The 23,918-nt window shown below is 33.0% G+C and overlaps 1 protein-coding gene across 1 annotated transcript in view; it reads right to left on the bottom strand.

The window, feature by feature from the left end:
* Positions 1–23,918, bottom strand: part of LOC133334503 (cAMP-dependent protein kinase catalytic subunit 3) — a gene marked incomplete at its 3' end in the record, with an annotated part of 34,782 nt that overhangs the window by 8,919 nt on the left and 1,945 nt on the right. The gene's annotated exons all lie outside the window — the stretch shown is intronic.

Here is a 23,918-nt window from a genome sequence, read left to right on the forward strand (position 1 = left end):
AATATGTCGTTGAGAGGTTTTTTTTCCAAAGTATAAATAATTAAGACGATTTCCGAATAGTCTAAAAATCGAAAACTTTAGGTATTGTCCAAAATCGAAGCAAAAAAAAAAACAACAACAGTGAGCGGAGCAGTATTGTTGGAGCCTGGGCATTATTTCGAGATGTCTGGTCCCCCTTGACCGATTATAGGTAATCAGCTCCACCTTATAACCCTGGCATATTTTCCAAATATTGTTTTCGCGAGGTGAATATTTGCGCCATAAAAAAATTTGGTCACTTTAGGTTTTGGTTGATTTGACCCTCGGAATATTGACCGTTTTATGAATTTACAGATCTCTTCCACCATATAAATTATGTGATGTTCTGCACATAGGTAATAGTATCCAGAACGACTAGAAAATCTGACAAAAGCTTTCGATTCATTGCACCCCTAAAAACCATCTTAACATCACCGAACATTATAGGCGTCGTCCGTGGCCATTACCGCAACTTCATGTAAAATTTCAGAAAGCGATCAGCGCGACATTTCCGCCCTCTAGTGGGGTAATAGTAATACTAAACAATATCATAACACATAGACACCTTTAAATATTTACGTATAACTCCCACATCCGAGTACATACAAAATGCAAAATGAATGCAAATTTTGTCATTTTCACACAAAAGTCTTGCTCCATTTGAACTGCTATATATTGACCGATCTTGCTCAAAACAGTCATATTTATTCTTTGTCCAGATTCCCTTCCTGGTGTAAAATTTCTTGGTGTTTGGGTCATAAGAGCGGCCAGAAAAACATACAAAAATAAAGTTTTTGGTCCACTTCTTCCCCTTAATATTATCCGATTATTGCCAAAAACAATAGGGGTATTTTTTGGCCAGAACCAGTCCTACATGCAAAATTTCATAGCGATTGGTCCTTAATTGTAACGTGTTTACAAATAATAATGGACAGACGGTCGCACACACATATCTAGATAGACTCCGCCAGCCGAGATATGACGATCGAGTCTAGGACCAATTTTTCGCGGCGTAGTAAATTCTTGAGGCCACACGAAGCTACGATACCCTGTAGGGTACAGTAGTTGTGTAGGGTATAAAAATAAATTGTGTTGTCGCATTTTTTTATTTTATAACGTTTGCCGAAAAAAGTCGAAAATTGCTTTATAACTGATTTGACAGATGAAAACGACAATCCAACGGAAATATATATGGAAGTTAAATTTAAATCTAAGCCGATTTCAAACTCAACTCAAATCATGCTAGGCTCAATTAGCCACCCCGAGCCAAAATTCGGCTCAATCAGGCTGCTCCATTTAGATCTAATCGGTTGACAATATGTACAAGAGCCATACCTAAATTTGATCATTTGATTGAACTGATTTCAATATAAATTAAAAACGACATCATTTAAGACCTATTTCGCTACTCTGTGCAAATTTCGTCTCGTCTTACATAAAATCAGACCAAAATATATATGGGAGTTATCCAACAAACTTTGGATCTTTGGTACATCATTTACAAACATTGTGACTTGGTTGAATTATTTTGAGTCGGGCAAATCAATATATAAAAACTATATCTAAATCTGAACAGATATTCTTCAATTTCGATAGGGTTCGTTCTTAAGACAAATATAATGAGTTGTGCCAAATTGTGTAGGGAGGTTTCCCATTCCGCAAGATTCCGCTCAATACCGGGCGATAACATTATAAAATCATTATTTTAAGCGGTCATTTAGAAAATCAGAAAATGTCTTCCATCATTTGGCAGAGGATTGACTTCCCAAACATAAATAAATAATTTAATTTTTCAATGCCGAAAGTAATTCATATTCATATAATTTATTCATATTTTTGACAATTCAATTTCATGTATTATTGATCGGAAATTGATATTTCGTTCAACTCTTTTCGTTTCATGCAAATTTTGGATTTCCAATCGATCACGTTCACTAGATATTATCTTTGTAATACCAAAGTATTTTTTTGTATTTCTTTGTAAAATGTTCATTAATTTTCCTTTGTCATGGCTGAGATGAAAATTCAATTCAATTTTCTTGCCATTAACATCAACAACAACTACAAAACAAACAAGAAGATTGATTCGAATCGTATTGTATTTCGCTCGCTTAACCAAATTTTCTCAGCCTTGAATTGCCACCAATTAAATGTGGCAATGCATTTTCGATGATGCTGTTCATGTGTGTGAAGTTTATGAACTTGAACACAATTCCGAAATCGTATTAGCAACGCTTTGTTTCAAATAATAGGTAAAAAGAAGGCAATTAGACTATTTGTTTCTATGCTGTATTTTCCACAATAATTTATGCCCAGATTTAATAATGCTACTTTGCAGGAAATCTGCTTTATGTGAACAATACAAATATATTTATGATTACTTTTCGACATTAATTGCAATTATTATTTAATAGAATATAAATTGAAATATGCTGCTTGTGTGTTTTTCGGATTTTATTCGCTCGCGTAATTGGATTGCCATAAAATATTAAATACAAGTTCTCTACAATGTTGTAATAAATTTTCAATTATTCGTTCGTTCACTTGAGAATTTCTCACGGAACACACAGACCAAAAGTCGACCGGCCGGCCGATCGAACGGTGCAATGTACTTTTTCATAATAATTAGATCATTTACGTAAATAGCCAATAATTCAAAATAATAGGAAATATTCCATAAGGTTCGTTGTTCTATATCATGTGAGGCTGTTCAATATATCGTTGGCTAATTGCAAAAAATATAAATATTTTGTTTGCCACATAGGGTAAAGATAATTTGTTAGTATTTTTCTTTTATTTTCTGTTTTCTGAAATATACTTCAAAAATTTATTTACAAAGTTTTCTTACTATTTTCTATAGAAGAACGAGCAAACAGTTTGTAGGGGACTGTCAAATAATTTTGTTGGATGTGATAAATTAAGAATGAGCGGTGATTAATTATCTTTTAGTTTGTAAAAAGCTATATATATATATATATATTTCAAATAAGAAAAGAAACTGTATTCATAAAAACTATTTTCCCCTTTGAACATGACAAACTTCGAGAATTATTTGTTAATTACGAAGAATTGTAATTCTTTAGTTACAGATTTAGGCTCATATTTAAAACATAACTATTTTCTTTGAATCGAGTGACCCTTTACCAGATGTTTCTATTAGAATATTTGAATAAAATATGCGCACATGTTAATAACTAATTCTTCGCGCAAAAAAATCACAAAATGTCCGGTTTCTTAAGCCTGAAGGTCTAAAAGAATAAATAAAAACAATAAATAATATATATGTACGCTATTTTTGTAAATGTTCTTTTGCAAAATATATTTATTAAAAAAAAACAATACTTTGTATGTATAAGTTAACGGTTGACGTGGATAGCTTTAGCCGGTAAAGCCCTGTCATTCATTCATCCATCAAAATGTGTGCTAAATTAGTGACATGCGAGACATTTGCTTTAATTATTTTAAACAAATGACAAAGGAAATTATTTTGCCAGCATCTATAGCTAAAATTATATTATTAATATATTCATTTGGTAAGTAGTCGATAATTTTTGGAGACATAAAAATGTCGAGGTCATTTATGTGATATTAAGTCCAAAATTTTCATTCACACTTATTTATGGAAATTTTTGAAATTTTAGTGTTGAGAAAATTTGGATAGTGATGGTGGATAGATATGGTGGTACTCATATCCCTTGCTCTTGCTGACAAGGTGAGCCATTTTAGATGTTAGGTTAATTTTCGACAGTTGTTTTAAAATCGTTAGCGTATGTTTTGGCATTTTTGCAAAAAATGTGCCAAACACTATAAAAATAATCAGAAAAATCGTTTCTTAGAGCCGATTTTACACAGCCTTGACTCATATGACGAATTACTTTGAGAAACCTTCCATAAAATTGAGAGAATAAAACAAAATACGCATTAAAGGATCCTACAAAAACTTCATACAATTGTTGGGGTGAGTCAGTCATTACTTTGAAAATGTTTGTTAAATTTTATTAAAAGTACAAACCATATTTTAAGTAAACCCCAAAATTCGGACGAAGGTTAGCTGAACTTTTTAAAAATCGTATCAAAAAGCGATTCAAATTATATTCGCTAAAGATACTGCTCTACACTGTACCCTATACTTATCGAAAGTAAAGAAAACACACTTACACATAAAATTACAAAGTACGGTACAAGTTTATTTCATGAAAATTTAGATTCGGTATTTTGGAGACGTTCCAACCGAACTGGCCGTTATTTGGTATTTTGGGTTCTCATTGAATAACAAATATAAGTTCCAAAATTATTTATATTAACCCAAGTTTCAGGTTAGCCATCATATAACGGTATATCATATAGCACCATATAATGATAATATTAAAATGACTAAATAATTGGTTTGTTTAAGGTGGTTCACTTACATTGTGACTTAAAAATTATGTTGTTAACAAGGACAAACCCTATTGAAATATGAAAAAATCGGTTCAGATTTATATATAGCTTCCATGTGTTTGTCCGTTTCCACAATAGTTCGCCCAAGTCAGAATATACACAATTTGTACACCGATAGAATGAAATGTATAATTTTTTCTCAAAATCGGTTAGATTTGAATTGACCCTACAATGAAGTGTAAGTTTCAATTTATCGGTTCTTATATATATTTTTGTCCGACTTCCAATTTCATGTACGTAGTCACCAAATAACCAATGTTTCTCCGATTGACATGAAATTTTGGACGGAGCGATTTGCTAAAGCATACAGAATGGCGTGCGCCAGGTTTGCTTCAAATCTGTACATATTTACATAGAGTTCTTTACACTTAATTTTGTTCGATTTCATACAAATTGTACTCCAAGGCTCATAAGTGAACCGACGGAAATTACATTTTGCATAGACTTTTGAACTTTCCTTACTGGTTTGTTTTTGTTTTATATGTTAATTTTGAAAGGGTAAAACAGTTTTCACTTTCTAGTGGCTCACATTCAGTGTGCCTACCAGGAAATACTTCATTTTCTGAAACTAGATATTATAGCCATATCAACTAAAAATGTGTCAATGACCATCAAAATATGCAGACATGTATATCCTGTTTTCAATATCAAATATACTTCGATTACTACCTGCGGGCGACATACATATTTACAAAAATTTCCTAAAAAAATCTGATTAATATATATTTTTTTTTAATATATACCTAATATCGAAGTAAATCACAAATTGAATATATTCTATATTGAAATGAATATAATGTATATTATAATCAACCTACATTTATGGGTGAATGAATTCTTAATCTGAATTATTTATTGTTATGACATCAAAGATACGACGTGTCGGCCAAAATATATGCAGCTAAAAGAAAATTCGCAAATTATTTATTGAAAAACCTGATAAAAAAAAATAAACATATATATTTATAGATACACAAGCACATATCCGATAAATAAACGATATTTAATAAATAAAAGTTATCACACAACCACATAGTCATTGAAGAAAAGTTTTTATTTTTCCCACACAGTCAATCGTTGCAGATAAAAAGAGTTTATTCACATGGTATTATATACTCGTACATAGGCATTGTAATAATAATATGCATTGCTCCTATTTAGCAATACTTTGTTGATGGATGGAGTTTAAGTTTTTGTCATGGTGATTTGTCTCGCCGGTCATGAATTTTCCTCCATCAGTTTTCCATCCAACAGTTTTTTTCCATCGTCTGTCTACTACATCTCAAACCCAAACAAACAAACAAAAAACGAAAATCCAAAGTGTGGAAACCAGTAACAAGTCATTTATCCAACCATTAGCCTGTCGCAGACAACTAAACAACGTAAATTTTTTGTCTCTTCTTTTCTTTCACGCATGCGCAATAAGCGACTGGAAAACTTGTTGGCCGGTTCAATGGTTTAATGCCTGAGTGACAATCGACATTACGAGAGTAAATAATTGTTGTGTTTTGTTTCGTTTTTTGTTGCTTCTTGCATCTCGCTGTGGTTTTTGCATAACTTTCTCGAAAGTGTTGTTTAAAGAAATGCTCGTGTAATTATTTGTGTTTAAAGTGTTTTCATGATTATTGTAGTCTTTATAGTTTTTTTTTTAATTTAAAGTTTAAACAATCAATATTTATACATAGTTAAGATGTAAAATTAATATGCATTTACCATTTTATTAATAGTTAGATATTCAATTTTACGATGTGAAATAAAACATGAATTGTTTAAATATGGTTGAGCGAATATAAAAATGAATACATCTTAGAAGGGAACTAAGTTGTTTTCTTGAATTGAACCACCGACAGTTTTAAATATTTCATTAACTAAAAGTTCACTATAATACAAACAGTTAAAGTGCAGGGGTTGTTGTGTCTGGATTTACATGTGCATAGTGGTTACTAATTTTTGTGTGTGTTTTTGTAATCAAATATGTAAGATAAGATAAAATCCATACTCCGAGTGCGATATCTTGTTCCGTAGTTGAAGTGGAACGTTTCCGTTTGTAACTAATCGAAATAATTGGTTTCGATCTTAAACAGAATATACATATTCTTAGAGCAGGATAATTCATCCATATGCGATATCAATCTAATTTGCGATTGCATCGATTTACAAAGCTAACCTATTGTAAAGACTCGACTTTGTTTGTATACCGATTAAGTTTGAAGACGGGATTATACCGGCTCACGTTAGGGATAACATTTCCGATATGTTTTGGATATAGCGCCCCAACGTTAACTTCCGATTATTAGTATTTGGAAAGATTTTTCAACGGAATTGAAAGGAAGGAAATATAGATAACGACTAAACAGCCCCCCAAAAAGCGAAGTGTGAATTGAATTTACTATTCATAAAATATAATTTGGCATACCGAATGTAGGCTTGACTAGAAAATTATTAATACACGTCCATTTTTTGTCATAGCCCCCATAAAAATTACCCACACAATTTTCGGTATTTTGAGGGGTTTGGAGGCATTTCCTACCGGAAGGCTTTGAAGGCATTTTCTCTGCCCAGAAAATGATCCCTAAAAGACTATGCTTTGACATATAAAAGCGCCTTTCCAATTTCGGTGTGTTAACCGCACTTTCCCTCCATTTGACATTTCGGATGCATACATCTGCACAGAAATATTTTTTCTATGGGTGCATGTTTTAATATAGCTCCCTTATAAATGTCACACACAATTCTCGGTATATTGATGATATTAGCCGCATTTTCCAATTTGAAACTGCAGGATCTTGATAAAGGAAATACTTTTTCCCAGAATCGCTAATTTTTTTCTTACGTCAAAGTTCCTAGCTAAGTTATTCAAACATAGTGTCTTTTTCTTACGTCAAAGTTCCTGGCTAAGTTATCCAAACATTGTGTCATGTTCGGCCGGGACGAAGATAGCCGCTTTTTTATTCTGCTTGCAACACCATAAAGTATATATTCCGTCTGTTGAAATCACGATAGAGATCGCAACATTTAAAGCAGAGCTCTGAAATTGTGCACAGGCATTGTAGCTGTAATTTGATATTTTGGGTTCTCATTATATAGCACATCTCCATACCAAAAATTATTTATACTAACTCAAGTTTCAGGGTATCCCCCATAGAACGGTACCCCCAATTATTCTGTATTCTATGGATTTTGGACACGTTTTTCCACCGAATTGGGTGTATAATTAATATTGACCCAAGTTTCAGGGTAGCCCCGATATAACGGTACCCCGCAATAATCGATACTTCGGGTATTTTAGACACGCCTTTCAATCAAATCGGCTTTCATTGTATAACACATTCTTGTACTAAAAATTAATAATATTGACCCAAGTTTCAGGGTAGCCCCAATATAAAGGTACCACTTAATATTCGGTATTTTGGACACGTTTTCCAACCGAATTGACTGTAATTTAGTACTTTTTTGGGATCTCATTGAATAAAATATATCCGTACCAAAAATTACTAATGGTGAACCAAGTTTCAGGGTAGCCCCCATATAACGGAAAATTGTCCGTCCACGTATTTTGATTTACCCCTATTATATCTCCCCTTTACATCACATCGGAATTTTTTGCTACACTTCTCATAATATTTTTTTTTTGCAATTTTGATTAAAAAGAGATTGAAGAGACTATTACACATTATTCAATATCACACAAGGGCGTATCGGCAATGGTAGTTTAACAGTATTGTGTATGGACCCATTAAGTAATATTTTTCATGTTTTATTTCCAAAAAGAATAAATGCAAATGCCATAAGTCAAATTTGTTAATTGAATACATAAATTGTAAAAACAATAAACTAGACGAAAGTAAAAAAATACACCCAGACATCTAAATCTAAAAAATAACGATTTGGGGTTTCTATAAATATTTCGGAAATTCCCCTCTATAATAATTATTTTTGCTTATAAATCATATATTTTATGTTTCTTCTTTCATTTTTTTTTAATCTTCAATATATAACATCGTCTATATATATGTTCCGTATGTTATATATGTATGTACAAAATAAACAAATCAATCAGCTGAAATTTTTATTTGTTTATCGTTTTGAGATTATTTATTTTTAAGAGATTTTATGATTTGAAATCGCATAAGAATGTGGCGGTGGTTGATATACCGCATATTGGTTTTGCAAAATAAAATAAAAATGAAAATGACAGTTAACACCTTTTCAAAATTTTCTAAATTAAAGAATTTTTAAGAATATTTAAAACGTGCAATCATATCTGATTTTATTTATATTCTTTGGACTTTCAGATAATGTTGATGTTTTTTCTTCTTTGTCCGTCCGTCCGTATATATGGCTTGTGTTTATGTCTGCTTCGAATCAATTTGACAATACAATTTGTTTGACAATAAATTTAACAAGAAAATGAGGCCCGAAAATTTCGAAAAAAAATCAGTTTTTGAGGGAGACGAAAGCTAATAAAAATACGTTGTTTTTTATTTTTGTGTGTGAAATGGGGAAGTGCTGACGAAATCATTTATTTTTTCCACTTCATAGTCAACATAAATAATTCACTATGAAAATCTCCTTGTGGTTCCATTAGATATATTTTGTATTATTAGTTGTTTTGTTATAGTTTCGAGATTTTTTAGTTTTATTTTAGTTTGTTTGTCTTATTCTTTGACACTACATCAAACATGCCGAGGATAATATAAACGGCAACATTTGAAAAAAATGCTATAAAAATACATTTATATTAGGCTAATTTCTTTGCTACATTGTATTATATGTCAGGGGTTCCAATTTTTGTGATTTGTGGACAAAATTTCTGTGATATATGGCACCTATATTAAAATCTGGTACGAATTGAATTACATTTGACAGAGGTCTTTCTAGGCCATATAATGCAAAATGTTGGTATTATTTGTAAATTTCATGCTGGAAAGTTTGAAGGTGGTTTCACGTTTATATATAGCCCCCATAAAATGGTGCTCCAATTTGTCGCTTCTTCGGACAGATATTCAACTGAAATACTATTGATTTTATACTTTTGGTTCTGGTGGGGTAGCAAATTTTCACATCATTATCAATTTTTGATATAGCAACGATACACACTAATTCTGATATTTCGAGATTTTAGGAACATTTTGGATCAAAATTATATGAAATTTAGTATTTCTGGTACCCAGTAGGTTACAAAGTATTATTGGGAAACATTGTTAATATAATTTCATTTTGTACACCCCACAAACGGTATTATACATTTTTTTGGCCCCAGGAAATATTGTTCCTAGACCAGCGTAACTAAAAAACAGCAGGGGATCTAGTGTGACCATAGATGGTCCGTCAGAAATAGTTACGTAAATAGTTACGGTATATGGTAATAATATTCGAATAAATGACGTTTTCTACATTTACTACATTTTATATAGGTATATGACGTTTTCGACGTTTACACCTTTTTGACAGTCGAAAACCTAAAAATTCGTCATACGAACTATCCCTGAGTGTGACTATCCGCCCGCCTGTCTATGCATTACAATTTGTAATCGAAATACAAGCCTCAGATGTGTGTCCGCTTGTGGAACTTCTGGAATTATTGTCATATGATAACCGACTTGTTTGCCTGCTATTGAAGAATACGACTTGGATTATATGTGGCCTTATTGGCCGTGTAAATTCTCGTTGTAGCAATATCAACTGGCGAATTGGTCATGCGATTTGACACCATTATGGGGCGACGAAAAATACTGTGTTTATAAAAATTCTCCTGGGAGAAAACTCATGTTATGATCATCCCTTGAGCACCTAAAACCAAAATTCGCCAAGTTATGGCTCAAATACTGCCCAATATGTGTCAAAACGTGGCCGAACATTAACTCAAAAGAATCAATGCTTGTAATAGTTCGCGTGGAGGTCATTTAAAAGGTTTATTGTTTCATACATAAAACTTTGTAAAACAGAAAAATCCCGATAATTCGTAATGTCAAGGGACCGACGGTATTATACGAATTAACGAGGTTTTCGAATTAGCGGGGCGAATTAACGAGGTTTTTATTCAATCGTGAGTATACATACATATTTACGTACGTATATTTGTTATTTTTATTTTTTCAAAACAAATCATCTTAAAATCAAATCATTGTGACCAACAAAAAGTTAATTCTTATTTCACCATGGCACGTATTACTCTTCAAAGACATTGTTTTCCTGAAAGCTGTGCCTTTTCTTAAAGCGATCGACCTATCCTTTGTTGACTTTGAAATTGTGTAAGCCCAATCTAGAGGCAAACGTTTCTCTCATAATCACTCCTCCAATTAGCATATTCGATTGACAGCTTTGCCAAAACCATGCGACAAGTGATTCCTTAAGCTCCATAAATTTACCTATTTTTTGCGAGATGTGGTAGCGACTCGCTACATCAATTTATACACTCATTAATGAGCTTTATGGAAATATATAGTGCCTTGTAGTGCGACCGTTTTGTGACATTTGAAATAAATTCACTGAGCTGCAGAAAAATGTGAATAGCCCGATCGATCAACGTTAAAATAATAAAAGTTACGAAATATCGAGGGGACCGAAATGTATGGGATTTTTACGAATTATCGCGGTTTGTCTAAGGGACCGGCATTTTGTTACGAATAAGCAGGGTTTACGAATTAACGGGGTTACGAATTATCGGGATTTTACTGTACCAGTAAAAATGATGTTGAGTTCGGTACGGCCAAACTTTTTATACCCTCCACCATGAGGATGACAATCAAAATATCTAAAAAATAATAGGGGTTCCTAGGACCTAGGTAAATACCGACAAATACTTTAGAAAAAGATGAAAAGAAAAATATATCTAATGATGGGACTACCGTTTTATGGGGCTATAATAAAACGGAAATCAATATCGATATTTTTGGTAGTGAAATTGGACAGCCAATTTGGATACAAAATACCAAATTAGATCCAATTCGGTCGAAAAACGTATCCAAAATTCTCAAAATACCGACTTGGATCAATATTAATATTTTTTAGTACGAACCCATTATGAGAACCCAAAATACCAAATTGCCGACTTTTGATTAAAAAACGTGTCAAAAATCCCCATATTGGACCACACTTAAACGTGGGTCAATATTAACAATGTATAGTAGGGAAATGTGTTATACAAAGAGAACACAAAATTACAGCCAAGCTGGTTGGAGAACGTGTACTAGCAATGCTCTGCAAAATTTCAGAGCTCTATCTTAAATATTACGACCTCTACCGTGATTTCGGAGTGACAGATAGACGCACATATGTAAATCGATATAGAATTTTATTCTGATTAAGAATCTATACCATATGGGGTCTCCGGTCAATATTTCGAGGTGTTGCAAACGGAATGACAAATTTTATTTAAAAATCATTAACAAATATTTTATATGTGTTTTATTTATATTTACTTTTGAAACCACCTAATCTATAAATCCATATTAAGTATTTAAAATAGATTTTTTTAATATTACCATTACCACCCCAGAGGGTGCAAAACTACCGACATTTTGCACAGACTCACAAATAGAAGTTATGTTTGATATCTTTGGATCGGCCTCATACGAATATATGGCTCCGTTAACTAACATGTTACATCCCATATGTAAATATTCGCGCAATTTTAGTTATGATAAATTTGTATTCATATTTTTTCCTGACATACACAATAATTTATTGTTTAGGTTATTACAGTAATACATATTATAAAATTTCCCTTTCTCAAGGTATGGCATATCATTCTATTTCCAATTTTCGTAAGTAGTATTATAAACAAAAATAACAAGTTCCTTGTTTCAAATATGTTATAACGATAGTCCTCCTTTATATTTTTATCGATTCAAAAGTCATAAAATTTTAAATATCCACCATAATCCCATTTCCTTGCATGATGCTAAATGATGTCAAGGAAAATACCGTTGGCCCAATTTCCACAAAACTTAACCCACATAAAGATAAAAACCACAAAATAAGAATAAAATTGCAATATTTGTCCATCATCGCACCACACTTGTGAAACGATAACAACTCAATATGAATTATATATTTTCACACAACGATTATTTGGCAATTAACAATGCGAAATCCGTTGAAATTCTTTTGGAGTAATAATAAATATTTTTTGGTTGTTTTGCCGTTGTTGTTGCTGTTGTATCAGAAATTTAATGTCGTCAGATTGTCTAGATTGATATGTCTCCCACATGGTTGATAGTCGGTTGGTAGGTATGTAGTTGTTCGTTGTATTAGAATATTTGGCGCTTATACTATAGTATAGCTTTGATGCTGCTACTGCTGCCATTTTTCGATACACGTTCTCAGGCCATATGGCCGAACTGATGGCATGGATGATGATGGTTTATTTTTGTCAGTTTCACAATTATTTTTTTTTATTTTTGAGTGTCTTTTGTGTGTTTGCGTATGACGACGATTTTCACTGATCAATATTTGCAGCAACAGATACAAAAGATAGACCCCTTCCCATACGAATGTACTAGGAACAAAGCGACACATATACTAGATTTTAACGCGCGCACAGACACTCACACCATCAAAGAAATCTTAATGATTGTTGTTCATTTCTGAGAAGCCATATGCCAAATATTAAAATATATTAAATTAAAATTCAAAAACAGAGACGAAAAAAACAGAAACAGAAACCAAAATATTAACTAACGTCTGAAGCATTGGCATATTGCCCATTGCACTGGCTGTCTGGCCGTGTGTTTGTCTTGTTTGGAAGAACTGTTGCCGATCTTTGCCACCGAAATTATACTGTCGTCTAACGGATGTAAAATCGCCGAACATGCTCTGTGTGAGAGAATGGAAATTTATTTATTAAAATAAAAATGACCTAAAAACGCATTTAACAACATCAACATTAATAATAATGAAACGTATTTAAATGAAGAAATAACAAAAAATCAAAATTTGACAAGTGAATTTTGACACATTCGGCCTTTACAGCCGACCGCAAAACGAACGAACACCTCTTCAATTGCCTTTACCATCGATACTTTCATACGTTCGTTCGTCTCCGTCTATTTTTTTACAAAGTATAGTAGCCTGTCACAAGTTTATTTACACGGTCCCGACAATTAAGTGAAATATTTTCGCGGTGTAGGAATCACGTTGCTTCATAATGTGTATAAACAAACAAACGAACATATTTTATGGTCTCTATGAAAATATTGCAAAGACGAAATCTTGGAGGTAAACAAACTATTGATGCGTGTTTTCATTGCATTTATTAAATAAACAGAACAAAGAAAAAAAAAACGAAGCAAACTATTATTGAAAACGATTATTTATCCAAATATTTACAAAACATGTCAATTTAGTTAAATGTAAATAAGTCGGTCAAAGCTCAGCAATGTCCCTGATTATTGTGAAAATGGTAATTGTACAAAAATGTAATTTGGAAATGTTTAAAAATTGTTTACTAGTTTCTTAATGTATTGAAAAATTAATTAAAATGGCATTCAATCATCATGAGAACGAAATCAAAAAATCCATATAACGTACATTTGCCCCAACGTAAATGCAGTAAATGTTTAATTAATACGAAATGTTCCATTCAACTCAGAAACTTCCGTTTCCAAAAGTTTAATGTCATTTCACCTTATACACCTTACATATTTCACGTAATAAAATATAATTTTCCAAGAAAATCACAAAATTAAAAAATCTACAAAAGTCATATATTGAAATTTTTTTGTTGCCGTTAAAAATAAATAAACACCGGAAAAATTTTTATTCAAGTAAATTCCAATTTTTGCAATAAAGAAACAATGATAAGAAATCGATTTCATGAACTTTCCACATTTTGTAGGTCGTAGCTTTGTATGGCCATAGTGGTTATATAAAGGGTTATCCATTTTGTGGGACTGAAATTGGTTATCTGTTAGACCAATTTTTTTTCTTGAAAAATTATCAAAACCTACTACAAAAATTGTAATTCTGCCACACCCACATATCGTCCAACTGACAACTCTCATGTAATTGGACAGTCACCATTACATCCAGAAAAAGTTACTGTTTGGTGTGCTCTTTGGTCCGAAGGTGTCCTTAAACCTTCCTTCTACAAAAATGATTATAAAACGACTGTCACAGTCAATTCGGAGCGTTAGTGATCATAGGATAAACCACTTTTTTGCCTTGCCTTTTCGATTTGGAGAATATGTGGTTTCAACAATACGGTGCCACATGCCACACAACTCGAGCTAATATGACATTGTTGCAAGATACATTTACTGATCACGTAATTTCTCGTCGTGGAAATATCAATTAGCCACCAAGACATTAACATTTTGTGTTTAATGTACCTTAAATTTTCTAATCGGTTCGTTGAAGCTCTGCAGAACATACAGTTATGTTTGTCATTACGTTTTGCAGAGCCCCAGCATACTGATTTGAAAAATAAGTATAGTAATACACAGACCAAATACATATTTTACGAGCGCCTAGAAACCGCATATGACCTATTCGTTGACTATAAGGCCGCATTCGACAGCTCAATCCGCTCAGAAGTGTTGAAGGGCATGTCTGCGATTGACATTCCTACAAAATTAATACGACTATGCAGGAAAACATTCACTGCCACAAGTTCAGAGTCGGAATGGACCTCTCGGAGCTCTTCAAAACTGAACGAGGATTCAGACAAGGTGACAGTTTGTATTTTGACTGTTTAACATCCTATTGGAAAAGGTCATAAGAGATGCAAAGGTGAACATAAATGACGCTCTGTGTACCAATCAGCATACATGTATTACTGGCCTACACCGATGACATCTACATTATGGGTTGAACATTGCGAGCGGTAACATTCACCTTTGAACGAATTGAGATGGCTCAAAGTAGTACTGGCAGTAAATGGTGAGAAGACCAAACAGATGGTATCAACGCCCAAGACGTCGAATAGACTCGGACCAACTGTGGAACTTGAGAATTACAGCTTCGAGGTAGTGAAAGATTTTATATACCTTGGTAACGCCATAAATAAAACGAATGGCATCAGTTTTAAATTCGGAGAAGGATAGTGATGGCCAACCGATGCTACTATGTTCTGAGCAAACAACTCAAAAGCAAGGCCACCTCCCGCCAGACCAAACTCACACTCTACAAGACGCTGATACTACCCGTGATGTTATATGGATCTGAAGCATGGGTACTTACGCAAGCAGATGAGACAGTTCTTAGAGTGTTTAAGAGAAAAATTCTCCAAAAAATTTATGAGCCGATCTGCGTCTACGGTGAATATCGCTGTCGAATTAACCATCAGTTGTAACATCTATTCTCGGACATCGACATAGTCAGTCGTATCGAGCTGCAGCGACTCACAATATGACCTGGTTAGGTCATATTGTGAGGACGATGCCCCTGCTTAAAAGGCATATAAAAGCGAGCCAATGCAGAAGGGCCACGAATTCAATTAAAAGAAGTGGAATACAACATTTCAAAATAAAGCCTTTAAAATTGGAAAAACTGCACACAAGACCGAAGCGTCTGGAAATTTTTCTTAAGCCCGACTTATGGACAAATGTTCAAGCCAAAAACGTACTCATCACCCCTAAAATATTCAACATTAAGTGGGCGTGACCTTCCTATTTTTTCTCAAATTCATTTTTCTATCACACTACCAATTTGGTGAAATGTTTATACCGCTAAAATCGCAATTTCAGTCATAGTGCTTGGAATACCCTATTGTCCGTTCAACTCCTTAAAATGTTTCTATTTAATGTAAAAAATAATTTTCTTTGAAGTTGATGTTTGAATAATAATCTTTATCTTAATTGTAAACTGATTTTGTTTGTTTTATTTCTTCTCAGAATATGCTTGTTTTTTCCCACAGAAAGTTGTTTATGCTCACTTTTAAAATTTATTGGATCTAATTTATATATTCTTGTGGCTGTTTTATAAAATGCAACTGTTTCACGTTTTGTTTTACAAAATGTTACTTTTTCTGTTGGCCATAAATAAAAATGACATGTGTTGCCGTTGATCAATTCATGCAAGATGCGTTTGAATTGGGGTCAACATCTTTCTTAATAAACATTTCAAAATTCTGCATAAATGTTCTTCAGTGTTATACAAAAACCAAAACACAACAACAATAACAAAACATTTGCAATGTGTGCGGATAGGTTTGGCGATTTGTGCGTGGTGAACATTTTTTATTTGCTTTTTATGAATCTCTTCTATGGAACATCAACAACATTTCCCACACAACAATTTTCAACAATGTACCTCCGGCACACCGATTCGGATGTGCGAACGCTGTTTGTGTTCTACGACACTACTAAACAACATTGTTTATTTTTGAGGTGATGAATGTTGGCTTTACTTGTGTTATGTTTGACATTCATTCTGTTTGATACTCGTTCAACCGGGGGACATTCCTTCAGAAGTCAGTCAATCTCTTACAGTACAGTGTCGTAACAACGCAAAAAGAAAACATACATAATAAACAAAATGTTTCCGTCCCCTTTTAGGATTCATTCATTCAGTCGTCAGTCATTCATAACCGATTTCTATGGCCGCCCAACAAGTGTTTCAATTTAAGTTGGTATTGCTTTGGGCGTTCGACACAAGGCCAACATAAATGGGACAACTACAACTACAAAATGACGTATGTACATTCATTTGTTTTACTATTTTGCAAAATGACATCGTCATTCAGGCATTGGACAGGAGTGTCAGCATTAGCCTTGTATTTATGCCAATAATTATTTCAATTTCAATTTTGAGTTTTACCGAAAGATGTCTGTCAATCATGAAATGGAAATATGAAACAAAAGTCATCCGCCGGAAGGGACCTTGTTAACCACAGAGTAAACTTTTCAAATGACTTACGATTTATGACGAACGAACAAACGAAGGAAGAAAATAAAATTGTAAGTGTTGAATGTTGGACTATTCTTACCTAGTATTTCAAAAATATACATACATATATAATAACATAGTGACATTTGAAAGAACACAGCATATACTTCTTAGAATTATATACATTGAATTAAAATAAAACGAAAGCAGAAAGGATAGGACTTCTTATAATATGAAGAATATACAAAAACGTTGACCGATTAAACAAAATTGTGTCTGATCGACTTAGAATTTAACGCCGATCAAGGATAAATACTTTATGAGATCGACGACGAATATGTCCAGTTATTCCGACGACATAATTGTGATTGTACTATATGCGATGGTCTCTACAGTCTTCATATAATGGATTATCCCTACCAAAAATTATTAATATTGAGCCAAGCTTCAGGGTAGCCTCCATATAACGGCACACCAACCAGTATGTGGTACTTTGTAGATTTTTGACACGTTTTTAACCGAATTGGCTGTAATTTGGTATTTTAGGTTCTCATTGTAGAGCACATTATTAAAATTGACCCACTTTGGAAACATTAACAAACAGCTATTGGATACCAGGACATTGCGACTGCGAGGATAATGAAAATACAGAAGAATTAGCTAGACGAGGATCTAAATGTACAGATCTAGCAATCGCTGACACAATCAAACCAACCATTTGTTCTTTGGCGAAAGAGCCAATAAATTTTGGCACAACGAACCTAAGTGCAAGGTGTCAAGATCTGTATGGCCGACACTGTCAGCCAAATGAACAAATTCACTGTTGAACTCGAGGAAAACTGAAATTAGAGTAATGAAGGAAGTTATTACTGGGCACTGCTATATCAGGGTTTTTACCATTAAATGGGACCATAATGTTGCTGATTTCTGTGTCATTGTCCAGTTCTGGCCTACCGACGGCAATGTGGGTGTTAACTTTCCATCGTGTCTAACTATGGAACCTGCTATAACCTATAACATCATCAGAAACCTAAAATGGTTGGGGTAGAGCAACCTGAGCACGTGGTATGTTTTTTTCTAATTTCTATAACCATCGACACATTCTATTACCTACTTTCTTTTTTACATCATTCATTACTTCTTCTCTCTTTCATTCTTCTTGGATGATCACAATGGACCGGAAAGTCTCCGAGTGTTGCAGTCATAATTAGTGTCTGTACATCCCAAAGCCTAACCTAAAACCTTTAATTTTAATTACAATTTGACACCCCATGAGAAGCCAAAATATCAAATTATAGTTAATTCGGTTGAAAAGAGTTTCCAAAGTCTTGAAAATACTGTATGGACCAATATTGATAATATTTAGTAGGCAAATTTTCTACCCAATTAAAATCCAAAATGCCAAACTGGAGCCAATTCTGTTAAAAACCCCTGCCAAAAAATACAGAATGTTGGGGAATACCACTCTATGGATGTTACTTCGAAACATATATCGTGTCGAAATTCCAAAAAAATTACCGAAATTTCGTACCAGGTTATATAGGGGCTACCCTCAAAATTGACAAATATTGATCATTTTTAGTGAAAATATTACATTTTTAAACCCTCCACCACAAGGTGTATTACATGATTAGCAACGGAAGGTTAGCAAATGATATCATCTTCGTATTTTCTTTACGTTCCATGTTTTCTATATGTATTTTGCACACACTTTTCAAAAATGCATTTCAACCTCTCTTTTCAAAAGCATTAGTGTTTACTTGCAATTGTGAATGTTTGACATTTTCCATAAATTTCACCCAACATCGGTTGTAAATACTCGCGAACACACACACACGGCATGTAAGTAAATGGTGGCAAATTACAAATGTTTCTTTAACAAAAACAGAAAAAACAAACAGCATCGTAAAGACACATTACAATAAACGGCTCCTTCCAGCGTTTATGCCATCTGCCATAATAAATTTCATGGTATGAACTCTTTCACCGTAAGAACAACGTTTCGTGTTTATATTCACGTTTTTGTGGCCAACAAGCATACATACGTACGAACAAACGATGCCATAAAGTTGCAACAATGGATATATACATATATACTTTTTGATGAGGAGTACTTGACCTGGATATATGTTGATGCTATTGATGTTGCCACATTTTGATCTCGTATAGTTCTGGTTTGTGTGTATATATGTGTTGGGGATTTAATTGAAAAGCATTTAAAAACGAACATCGACCTTCATTTTATAGCCTTAGGTTTACTTTGTATAAGATTTTAATTATATTTCAGGGTTATAATGGAATCTGTTATTTTATATTGAGCAATTGTTTTTGTGTGCAGAATTTTAATTTATGTTTTTATTGTGGAAGGTTTTTTAATTTTATAATTATTGTATAAAATCACTTCAATTATTTTATATTAATTCGATTAAATATAATATTTGTTCTCCATAATTTAATATAATGCCATACTGCAGCTGGGTTGCTGACATAAGGCACACACATACAATGGAAATTGTATTCTATAGCAGAAAATAAAATGAGAATTTAAAGTTACTTTGTTGGTAGCGTTATATGGGAGCTATACCAAAACCTGGGCCTGTTTTAATATTTTTAGTGGGATGATTTGAAACCCCATGAGAACCCAATATATCAAATTATGTTAATTCGTTTGAAAACGTGTTCAAAACCTCGAAAATCCCATATAATACGGGGTACAAAAATATGCACCAATTGTGATAATATTTACTAGGGAGATTTTCTACCAAATTATAATCCAAATCCCTACCAATATTAATCACCCTTTTACGATAGCTTCCACATAAAAATACCTCCAACATTTCGGTATTTTAGGAAGCTTTGGCACTTGAGTTTATTTCATCCTTATATCAGCTATATTTATATGCACGTAAAATATAATTATCGGCATACTATGTAATAACTTTATAACATTAAACGCTATGATTAATGCTTTCTCTTCCAACGTCAAATATTTAATGTCTCAGCCAACACTCAATTCCCAGGAAAGGAAACTTTAAATGCAATGTCTAAGCCAAAAGCAAATAAAATCCGACATGAAAAATATTTTCGAACGCTAAACGATCGCTAAGCCACTAGAGAGACATTTACAGAAAATAATGTTTAATTGTGGTGGCCAATTGATGTGACACACTATTAATTGCTCTTCACATCGTAATGAATGAATGAAAAGCATATCTTGTGCACTCAACTTGTTTTCCTTTTAAATAGAAAACTTAAAGATATCAACGTTATTTATGTTAAAAAAGATACATACGTACCACAAAGAAGATATAATAAATTAAAGAAACCAACATACAAGTGAAGAAGAAAAAAAGATAAAATAAAAAAGGCTCATGAACTGAAAACTACCCGAATGTATTGGATATCTTTGTGACGATTTAAAATTTTGAAAGGTTTATCAAGATTTATATATATATATTGTTATAAATATATTTATATGAGTACATTTGTCTTAATTCGATATCTTAAACTTAAACTTCTAGAACGACCCATCTTAAAATAATAAATTTGCCGATTATCCATTTGTATATGGCTGTGACTATGAAAACACATTCATTCATTTATATAGCTGACTCAACGTATGCATGTCTGCATTAAATGGTAGATGAAAAACAAAAGCCACAAATTGTATTTTCCTTAATTGAATATAAAACTATCATCACTGACACAATAAACATGGGGTGTCCATGCAAAAACCAAACAAGAAATTCATTTTACCTGACACATAAACAAAAACAAAAAAATCCAAAAAGATATCATCCAACACAACACAAACAATAACATTTGCGCACTCTATACCTCAGCAGGAAAAAATTGCAATAGATTTGTGGTAAATAATAACTTTGGTTTGGTACACTTTGTGCCATTTGTGTTACAGTGAAGATGTGAAATTAACGCACAGTGGAATTTTGAAATTCAGTCATTAAAATGTTGTATTTAAAGAATATTGTTTTTCTTTGTTTTTTTTACTACATATTTTGTCTTCCACTTTTTACACCATGTTCAACTATGTTGTAAGGCTATTATAAGTTTGTGCAGCCCAGGAGTTTGTAACGCCGTGAAATACTGGTCCTAGTTCCACATTTCACTTTTACCTATCATATCTCGACCAACTGAATTGATCTCGACATTTGTGCCCGTCCGTGGAAAATTTTACATGTAGAGTCGGTTCTGATCATAATCTGGTTGCTCTGGGGGCTCCAATTTTTACCCGAATATCATGAAAATTTACATGGGGAAGGACACTTTACTACTACAAAAATGTGTCTCAAAAATCTCATAAGGAGCGAACTGAATATCCACTTTATTCCAATCTTAGCACATCATAATATCCATTCTTTCTGGAACCTCCCCCACAAAGTGTCAAGTGTCACAATTATTTTCCTACTTCGCTTTTCTTTTCCCCTATTAGCGCTCATTATTCTTCTCCCTCTTTTTCACAAAATCAAATGTTTTTTCTCCCAAAGAAAAAAACATGCATAATGTTTGAAGATGAGACTTATCGGTCCACTTGTTCCATTACCTCCCACACAAAAAATAATATTTTCATAATTTCATTCATATTTTTTTCATATTGTACCTGTCTCGCTATGATCATGAAATAGCCACTACTTTTGCCAAAAAAAATCAACATTTCATTAATATCACCACTATATTCCTTAGCACAATTTGCGATCATTGTTTCCCTCTCTCGCAAAAACAAATGTATTCCTCCAATAAAAAACATATATAATTGTAGAATATGAGACTTATCGGCCAACTCGTTCCATTGCCTCCCACAAAAAAAAATAAATAATGAATATTTTCATCATTTTATTCATAGTTTATTTTTTCCATATTGCAGATGTACCTCGCTTAAAATAAAAATAAAAAATGTGTTAATCATAAGAAAGCCACTTTTTTCCAAAAAGAAACACCTCGACCCTTCATTATTCAGCAATATTTTGCTTTTGGATCGTCCTCCGTCTCTCCCCTCACTAGGTGGTTGTTAGTTTTGCAACCGTTTGACTACTGTCTCTTTTGCTAACAATCGCCGTCTCATCACTCACTCGATTGTGTTGTTAGTTTTGCATTCCATTGTTTCTTCTTTTTTAGACACTGTTACTGACCTCTGCATTGTGTTATAAAATTCGCATATGTATTTTCCAAATTATTTCGATATAAATGCCATATACAATATATGAATCAAGGGTTCACACGAAAAACAAGCCCAACCGCATGTTCATGGCATAATTATGGAAGGTAGTCTCATTTGAGAAATTGATAATGGCTACCCTTTTTAATATGGAATTCATATACAAATTTCAAATAAAATATAAAATAAATTCCATAAAATTAATTTGAAGCGATTTGATCCATTGATATCAGGTCGTAATATTTTATCAACCAATAAATATCGAGTTTGTATTTCACGCAGATCTGTTTACTAATTTCTATGACCTCTTTGAGTAAAATTGCCTATAATCATAGGCAATTTTACTAAATAGATTCCCTTTCACCAGCAACCCTGATTTCTCAGATTTAGAAGGTTTGTATTACTCCATGGCATAATTATTTCATGGTATTACTCGTGTATGACGAAATGGCTTTCTTGCCATAATTTTGATAACAAACATAGCAATATTGCGCAAAAATTTTCCATAACAAATATGTGTGAAAATATTTCAAAATGACCGTTTAGCAAAATGTCACAACAAAAGTTCTGGGCGATTATTCATACATGCTCTATAGAATTTATCTTCTCTCATAAAAAATAACGAGTAGGAGTATAAATTGTGACGTATTCTCAATTAACGGATGAATGACTGTCGCAATCTAAAAACAGACATCACACTCGTGTGCATACGCCCAAAAAATTTTTCCCCAATTTAATGAATCCAATCAAAGGCAAATCGAATCGAATGATATTTACTAACAGCTTGTAGAATTTTATAAATCTTATTCACTCTATAAAAAAATCGCTATTATTACCTTGTCCTAAATAACTGTATTGCGCAAAAATGATGTGCAACAATTAAATATCCCCCCATGATTAGGTGAGATGAGGTGTTCCTACGTTCGTTCGTTCATTCTTACATGAAAATGTTTACATCTATGGCACACGGCATGTCTTCACACTTCAACACGACCCAAAGTCTGGAGATGATCATGCAATTCATTGGAAAAATAAACCTCTATGAGCAAGGGAGACTGACAGGCAGCAGCAAGGAGCTGGCCGACTGACTCATCGCTGGGGGAACTCACAATGAAAATTTACAAAAACAAACATTTAAATATCAAAATATGTTTCTGTTTTTTTCCCTGTTTATTTAAGATTTTTCATACGATTTCATGGAATATTGGACAAAGATATTTCGTTTAGTTGAAAATAACAAGAATAACTAAAATAATAACAAAAAATTCAAGGCCTCAAGATCATTCAATCATTTTGCAATCACAAAATGTATTGAAAGATATATATGCGACTGAATATGAGTGCTGCAGCTGAAAAACTCCCGATTGGAAATATGGAATATACAATATACATATATGTAGATGTGCGATGTTTGTGTGTGGTCAATAAACTTTTATGGGAGAAGATAAACATTTAG

This window comes from Musca vetustissima, unplaced genomic scaffold, assembly GCF_032173495.1.
Source record: "Musca vetustissima isolate MV318-11 ecotype Yass unplaced genomic scaffold, APGP_CSIRO_Mvet_v1 utg129834, whole genome shotgun sequence".
NCBI lineage: Eukaryota > Metazoa > Arthropoda > Insecta > Diptera > Muscidae > Musca > Musca vetustissima.